This window comes from Cyanistes caeruleus, chromosome 17, assembly GCF_971803275.1.
Source record: "Cyanistes caeruleus chromosome 17, bCyaCae1.hap1.1, whole genome shotgun sequence".
Classification (NCBI taxonomy): domain Eukaryota; kingdom Metazoa; phylum Chordata; class Aves; order Passeriformes; family Paridae; genus Cyanistes; species Cyanistes caeruleus.
This window is the reverse complement of record NC_141717.1, coordinates 5,415,764-5,424,276: the sequence shown is the minus strand read 5'-3', so window position 1 is coordinate 5,424,276 and position 8,513 is coordinate 5,415,764. Positions and strand designations below refer to the sequence as shown.

At 42.4% G+C, this 8,513-nt stretch overlaps 1 long non-coding RNA gene across 1 annotated transcript; it reads left to right on the top strand.

Moving 5' to 3' along the window:
- The first annotated feature begins 1,359 nt into the window (after nucleotides 1-1,359).
- Nucleotides 1,360-8,216, top strand: LOC147650027 (uncharacterized). Its single transcript, XR_015277268.1, has 2 exons — nucleotides 1,360-1,432; nucleotides 3,968-8,216. It is a non-coding gene; the product is annotated as an uncharacterized LOC147650027 (long non-coding RNA).
- The last annotated feature ends 297 nt before the right edge of the window (nucleotides 8,217-8,513 follow it).

The following is an 8,513-nucleotide window of genomic DNA, read 5'->3' as shown; positions in this document are numbered from 1 at the left end:
CATTAGTGCAATGTTGTCTTCTATGGATCTCAATACAGAATCCCAAGTCTGAAAAGACTTACTGAGAATATTGGAACTTTTTTCCTTCTTTCCTCAAGACACATGTGATACTCACAAGGCTGTGTTAAACCTATCTACCTTGGAAGCTATCAGAAATACTTTGATAAATGAAGAACTTTAGATATTTCTTGAAGATCATGATATACTCACAGAGTGAGTTCCAAGTCTAGTTTTAGTTCCAAAGATATTGCACTGGCTGGAAAGTGGTAAATGATTTTTTATTAGCCACAGACAAAAATCAAATTTGTGCCTCAATCTCCATCAATCTTAGTAAGACTCGGATGCAGTGATGCTGTTTTATTGGCTAGACTAATGAACACTGGAGTCAGTTCCTTTGTCCTCAGTTGGTTAAAAAAGTTATTCAGGTCCTATTCTCAGTATTTCGAAGCTAATGGTCTGATTTCTTGAGAGAAATCATTGTGTCTTCCACATTGATTCTTGAGAGAATTCCACTAATGTTTTCTTCCTTATTCTTTAGTTACAGGTTTTTCTTTGCACACAACAGAAGTAAATGAATTGTTAAATTTTCCCTATTGCAGCACCATTCAGTGTGCATCATTTAGCTGTTTTGTGATTCTGTCTTGTGGAACTCAGCTTGGGGCTGGGACTTACAAGAAGCAATAACAGCTAAGGGAGGAAAGTTGCTGTCCTCAGCCTCCTCAAACACAACACGAGCACTGAAGGGGATCTGGGTGAGCCTGCTTTACTTCATAAAGGAGCAGGTGCTGCTACATCATCAGTCACTGAAATTCATGGGCAGAGTAGTAGCTTAAAGCAAATGGCAACTTAGTTGGTGTGACTTAAGCCTTTTACTTAAAGGTCATATGCTCTTTACAAAATGAAGCTCTTGCCACAAAGGGGGTCCCATATCTCAGGGTGGATATCATCTCATTTTCAGGCTGTTTCAGAACAGGAATATAAATGATGATGTGTTAATTCTCCCCATGGGCCTTGCTCCTGCCTCCTGGGGCTGTGCACTGGGCTCTCAGTGTTCCTACAGCTCTGGGGTTTACAGCCTGCTGTGCTTCCAGCATCAGGCAGCTGTTGGGCTTTGCTCAGAGTGGTGCCCAACAAAATCCCTAGTCCTGCACTGTTATTTCTGGTCCCTTTAGAGACAGATCCTTCTTTGCAGTAACTAATGTGCAGTTCTCTAACTGTAGGTGTAAAAGGGATTACAGGGGACCCCACCCCTGATAAATCTGTACTAATTACCAAAGAGGAGCAGCCCTGCCCTTAATGAGTTGCAGCTGTGACTAATAAAGATAAGTGTTATAAAAGGGGTGGGTTGGTGGCCCAGGTAAATCTGGAGGAGCTGAAGGAGCTCTGAGGAAGAAGGAATGAGCCAGAGGGACACAAAGGAAAACACAAGGAGGTGAGCTGCTGCTGTAAAAGATGTGCTGTGAGGGCAGTCTGGGTGTGATAGAGTTGGAGCCTGTGGTCAGAGTAGAGGTAGGTAAAAGCCTGTGGTCAGAGTCTGCAGACTAATCCTTGCAAGACAGAGTCTGCAGTTGGACCCTACAGCAGGAACTTGCTGTACTCAGTCAGAATGGCTAAGCTGTAAAGAAGAGTAAAAGGAGGCCCTTTTCATGCTGTTAAATGAAATTCTGTGTCTTGGCTCATTTCTACCCCTAACGAGAGGTCTGCTGCAACAGCTAACTACTTCTAACCAACCATTTTTTTTGCCTTGAGATGTTTAATTATTACAGGATAAATGGTACTAGTGAGGGATTCATGGGGAAACAGTAATTAGCAGTTCCATCTATCTCAATAAAAGAAAATATTATTATTAATTAATATCCATACAAGGAAGCAGAAGGAGTTTTTAAAAATCTACAATAGAGATATCTACAGGGGCCACATTTGCTCAGAGTGTCTCTCTGACAGGTGCCCATTTATTATTTTAACAAGCTGAGATTGTCTGCATCTTCAATCACAGGAGGTCAATCCTTCATTCCTGTCAAACCTTTGATAACTAAAGTGTCTGTATTAATACCTAAAAACTGGAGAGAACAAGCTCAGATAGCTCCAGTAGGGGGTCACATTGCTTGAAATTGCCAAATGCAGTCGCTTTGAAAAAGAGAAGAGTTTATCAAAGTGTGCTGTGGTGGTGATTTAGATTAGTTTAGATTTGCTTTGGCACAACTTGGCTGCCAAGCAGCCTTTTATGCCCAAGCAACCCCCTTTTCTACCCCAGCACTTCTGCAGAGGAAGCTGTCACTGAGTATATGAAGGGAAAGGGGTTTTTAAAATATCCAGATAACACTTGACTTATTGCAAGTATTTGATGTGTGAAAAATAATCACACATCAGGTACCTTATATAAGAAATGCAATAACCAAAAGTTACAGGCTCTCCTGGAGGAGCAAGCGAATGTTCTACCCAGATTGTTAGGTTATTAAATTGTGTCCCAAAGGTACAGTTTGCAACTGCCCCAGGAGGACTGAAGGCGTAGATTTACTCTGTCCTTAGTAAGACTTTTTCTTACTTTTAAGAAAATGGCACATGAGTTTCCTGTGTCCTGACTGGTTTTAGAGCTAGTAGCTTTGACAGAAAATTTCTGAATGTCTGTGGTAGGTCAGAGGTTTGTCACGGACAGAGCTGAGGCCCAAGCCTGAGGCTATGAGCACTTGGAGAACGTTGTGCACTTACAGGTTCTCCAGACTGACTTGTCACACCCATCAACCACATGTTAACATCACTGGTGTGTCTAAAAATCTCAAAATAGCATGCTAGAAAAAGAGACCAGACCCTAGTGCTTTCCATTTATAGAATACAGCCTGAACAACTCCTCTCATGACACAAACTCATGGTGACAAAAATGATCTCAACTCATCCTCTCAGACTGCATCCAACCTTATAAATTAATTTGATTTTCCACCTTGACTTTCAGAGACTTTCCCAAACCCTGCAGATTCTTTCTGCTGTTCCCTCTTCATCTTTATATGTGCCACGTTTCCCTCATCCTCAGAACAATGTGTAAAAGCCATTGGGTTTTCAGAACCTCCCTGGGTGGCTGCTCTCAGGGATGGGCTGTAGAAATGCAGCTCATTTACCAGCCCAGGCCCAGCTTCAGCTGCTGGGGGGCTCTGGGGTCCCAGCCCTGCTGCTCTTGGGTGCCCAGCAGCACTGGTGAGTACCAGTGGTTTCTGTGGGTATGGCACAAAAATAACTGAGTATCTAACACAGTGTAGGAGTAGGAGGAAGCTCAGTGTTTTATGTGGACCTAGTTATGACGTCCTCTAGGCTCTGACCTTCTAGGAATGCAGAGTTTAATAGTGGTGGAGACTTTTTATTGCCCCATTAGTCATTGGCTGGACAGAGTTTAGCAGTGGGTGCACTGACAAAGGTGATGTTCGTGCTAGGAAGCTTAAAGACAGAAGCACAGCTCTAGAGGTACAAATGTGGTCAGAATTAGAAGTGAACTTGAAAAGTCTTGGATTTGTCTACACAGGTGAAGCCTCAGGTTTTGTTCCTGACTTGTGCAGCCAAGCAATTTCTCTGTCTTGGTTTCCTTCTTTGCTCCCTAGCGCAGCAGTGAGTGTTGATCTCTCCTGCCAGGCTTTACAGGAGACCTGGCTGTTTCCACTGTGGTTCTAAGGATGTTGCTTGTATCACAGCTACAGATTTTTTTAATGATATCAAAATAAGTATTGTATGAACACAGATACAGTCCTAAACCTGAATTAATAAAGTGGCAATCTGTCTCAGAAGAGGAGACGGATGAGTCTGTGTTCAAGAAGGTGGATAAGTTTGTGCAATCACCCCTTTCTTTATCTTACAGGTTTGATTTGGAAATCTTCTGAAAATCTCCCAGTTTTTCACAAAATTTCCAAATTTTATATGCAAGTTTTAATTAAAAGTAAATATGAATTTATTTTAACATGGAACATCAACTGTTCTATTTCAGAGGCAAGATGGAAATAAATTGTCCTTGTTCTTCCTGTGCTGCTCAGAAAGAGTTTGTCCTTCTCATGTCTCCCACGTTACCTGCTCTTCTCATTTCCATATTTTTGTTTTCTCCTTCGTTTCGCTCCATGGCAGCAAATAATGCTGAATACCGATGTATTCATTCATTTACAGATCATTTCTCTGAGCACCACACACTAGCACTCAGCTTTTCCAAATACAAATCAAGGCTGGTTACCTTAATTACTCATGGATTTCTGCAGTGCACAGGTGAGATGGGCTTTCATTACCCTGCCTATGTTAAAAGAAGCAGCTAAATCTGCATATTCTTTCAATGAATGCTCGATGTTCAGTGCTGGCAGAGATGAATCCTTGTCAGGAATAATTCAGTTTGCCTGAACAAGGAGTTTCAGGGAATGACATTACTTTTAAGCCAGGAGATGAATAATAATCTGACTGATTGCTTTGGGAGGAACATTATAAAAGAAAACCCAGTGACTTTTTCACCCAATTTACTGTTTCTGGGAGTATCAAAACAAAATTTAGACATGCTATCATAAAAAAGAAAAATTTAGACATGTTATCTGTAAAGAGAGACTCTGGCTTCTCTTTCAAGTAAATTGGTAGCAGAGTATTAACAAAAAAATTCACCAAGCAAAATGGAAATGCTAGCAATGCAGCAGTGCTTAAATTTTATGAGAGTTAGATTATCACTAGGTACATAAAAATGAGCGGGAAATCTGCAGTCGACAAGAGCTTGGTGCATAATTACTTTTCCTCTCTCACCAAATGGCTCCAGGTCGGAACACTTCATTTAAACACAAAGACAGTGACAAAAGTGCTGACTTGTGGTAAATGTGTGCAACACAAGCAGATTTAACCCTGCTAAAGAAGTTAAAAGAAATGTGAGATTGTAGGGGTGGGTTTTTTTTTTCTTTTGAAACGAATGTTTCTCCACATAATCATTTTGGTGGGAAGGGGCTGCTGTCCCAAAGCAGGGCTAGGGAGGGTGGTGGGCACACAGCAGTTTGGGATACTCCCGCACCTTTGTTGATCACCTATATGGGAGAAAGCTCTAACTTATGTCTGGAGAGTTGTTCCAAGCTGTTCCTGGTGCTTGCTGCCTCCTGATCCTCCCCTGTGCATTCTGAGCAGGGCCTGGTCCCACCTTGGGCAGCTGCAGAGCCCCTTTGGGCCTCCTGCGCAATCTCCTCAGCCCCTCCCGAGCCCGGGCTGGTTCTGCTGGGCTGGCTCTGCTCTGTCACTGTGTCTGCAGCCAGCCTGGCACACACAGCTCCAGCTGCACTGTCCCCAGTGCCAGGGGAGAGGGGAAGGATGGCTTCCCTCACCTGCTGCCTCACACAGAGCTGCTGGCCTGCCCTGCTGCACGTGTCCTGCCTGTCCCTCAGCTCCCCTGACACTGCTGCAGCTTAATTAAAAAGAACTGCCTTTGTCAAAAAGGAGAGCGAGTTGATGATTATTCCAGCTCAAACAACTGGCTCACTGCTCCCTCCATCCAAGACTGGTTTGCTGTTGCCTGTGTCTGAGACCTCCAAAGAGCAGCACACTCTTTGTGGGGCTGCACGGAGCATTTTGATGTTTGTATAAAATAGGCTTGTCTGGGGAACAAACTAGATTTTATCCCATACTATTCCAGAGAGAAAAGAAATACTGTAGTTTCCCTTACTGAGTAGAACAGTATTTTAATTCCAAATAAACAACTCCCTCCTGGGCACCTCTCAGTGTAAGCAGATGCTTAAGTCCAGTCTGATTCAGCAGAGCTTTAAGCATGGATCTAAGTGTCATTGCCTTCAGAATGAAAGTTAAGTGTGTGCTGCTATGCTTTGCTGAATTTTGGCCTCGTGCTATAAGAAAAGGATAATTTGGCTCATTATATTTTGTGAATGACACAATGCCCCTGAACATTAAAGTTTATATCTATTTGCATATATATGTGCATTATTAGGTTTGGCTCTCAACTCTGTAGAGATCAAAGTACACAGGGATCCTTAGAGACTATCAGACAGCAATTACACTGCAAAATAAATTATAGGCAGTCTCCCTCTACATCTCACCATGTCCAGCTGCACATTTCCTTGGGTTCCTTTACTGCCCTTGAATGTGTTTTAGTTATTGCATAAGATCCTCTTAGATGAGGGCTTATGAAACAGCCACTTCACTCCCAGTGGTGAAACAAAGCTCAGTTTTAACAAGAATATTTTGTCAAAGTTGAAAAAAGTAAAAAAAGAGGAGAAAATTATTTTTTCATGGGTTGTACCCAACTGTTTCTGAAGGTCCTGGTAAGGCTTTTAAATAACTTTCTGCAGAGGACAAACAGAGGCTGTGGGGTGGTCTCTGAACAAAGCACATATTCCCACTCTGGGCAGATTTGATGACTTTTCCTGATTTCTGTGAGTGTTAATTTATTTTGAAGCTGTCTGAATGCTCAAAGCATTCCTGTCACAGACACAGCACGCCCTGGGTGCAGGGCTCCACTCTCACTCACAGAAAGTGCTTGTGACTGGAAGTGTGAGAAAGTCAAGTCTGAGTTACTCCACTGCAATGCCTAATTGAGGAATGTCTCTGCGTAAGGACTCTTGCCTGGCACACTGATGGGCTCTGACATTCTTTTTCTCTATCAATGTCAAGTGCTTATTTGTGACTTTAATGATAAATTACCAGTATTGGCATCGTGATTATATCTGACTGCACTTGGGATGGAGATTTAAGAACAGATTGAAGAACTGAGATATTCAGCTCCTTTCATCCATCTTTATGAGGTGAAACTCAGCATCTGGCAACTCTGAGCTCAGCTGGTCACAATGTTTAGCTGATTTTTGGTGTTTTTTTATGGAATTGTTAGTCTGTGATTGTGATCCCAAAAAACTGAAATTATCTTTCCAGCTGTTGAAACATATTGATCAGGAAAGAAATGGCCCCCTTTCTCCAGTCCCATATATGCACATCAGATTCAGAAAAACAGGCAATGGCAGCTGAGAACTGCAGATTTTGACCCACATGGAAAGGCAGTCCACAAAAATACATTTCTCCCAGTGTTTTGAACACTTTCCTCCACCCATCCAGCTCACACCACGCAGTCACTGAAGATGCCAGACCTTCACTGGCACTCCTGACCTCAGAGTCTTCCAGCTGGCAGTCAGTGCTTGCTGTAGGCAGAGCAGGCAGTTGTGGAGGGCAGCAGAATAAGGTGGCAAAATAATCATGGTTAATTTGCTTATTTTGCCTGGGTGAGAGCCCTGGAAAGCCCAAGCCCTGGGCAGAGAGGTGCAGTGTCTGGTACAGGCTGGGGCAGGGATTAGGAGCCTTGGCTTGCAGCAGAGCAGTCACTGAGCCTGTCCCTCTCATCCTGCAGTGGCAGCAGGAGCAGGAAACCCTGCTCTCCATCCCAGTCCCATCCCCAGTCCTGGGACAAGACATCCAAAACAGGAGCCAAATCTCTGAAATCTGACCTTATTAAACCATGTAATCCTCTACAACTGGTGTTGGAGATTTGGCCAAACCATGTCAGCCCTGCATCAACACAATTCCATCTAACAAAGCCTGGAAAGGTGTTGTGGTTTATGCTTGCTGCTGTCACCAATATTGAAGCTGTTATTTCTCAACATGTCAGCTCCTACCCAAGAAAGTTTAGCATCAGGTCTGTTGCCTTCCAACCATTTACCAAGTGTATTTCCAAAAATCCCTTAGAATGAGGAGCAAGCACACAAAGCACACAGGTCCCCCTGTAGCCTGCTGCTGTCCTGATACAACTGCATCTCTCCTACTACTCAGATTTTTTTCTTGCTCTCTATCTCTCCCTTGAGATGTTAATTTGAAGTTCTTTGAGAAGAGGAATATTTTTCCCCCTTTTAATGTGCAAGGCCTTGCCAAATGGTGTGCTGGTGTTTGATTAGGGCTTTAAGCTCCATAACAATCGAAGTAAATGAGACTAAAAGTATGCAGTTCAATATTTTACAGCAATGGTAATTTTTGAATTGTGCAATCCAAGTTTAACCCAATCTCTGTCTAGAGAAAAGCTCTGTGAGACTGTAGTATCTAGAGGTACCTGAAAGCCCATGTGATTTGTGACCCTTTACTTCAGTTTTCTGAGTTTTCAAACTTGCACAGCATGAATTCTTTCTAAGGACAAATATCAAAAGATGAACAGGAACAGGGTGATTTGTGATGAATAAATCTAGAAAAGTTCAGAAGCTATGCTCTAATGGGATATGCACCACAGATTTTGAAAAGCTATGTGAAACTGAAGCAAAATTCATATTTTGTATAGCAGAGTTTAGGGGATCACTTAGGATTAGGAGTCTTTCTTGCCCAAGGTGAATTTGGTTGTTTCATTCCATAGAAAGCATATCATAATTTAGATTAATGCTCATGACTGAGACAGAAACATCAGGTAATAGCAGGAAAATAAGAAAAGTGAATCTTGCAATCTAAAATAAGATTTCAATTTTCAGTAAAAGCTACAGATAATAGAAGGAATATTCACATGCTTTATTATTTTATTCAGAGTTTCCCATCTATCCTTGAAA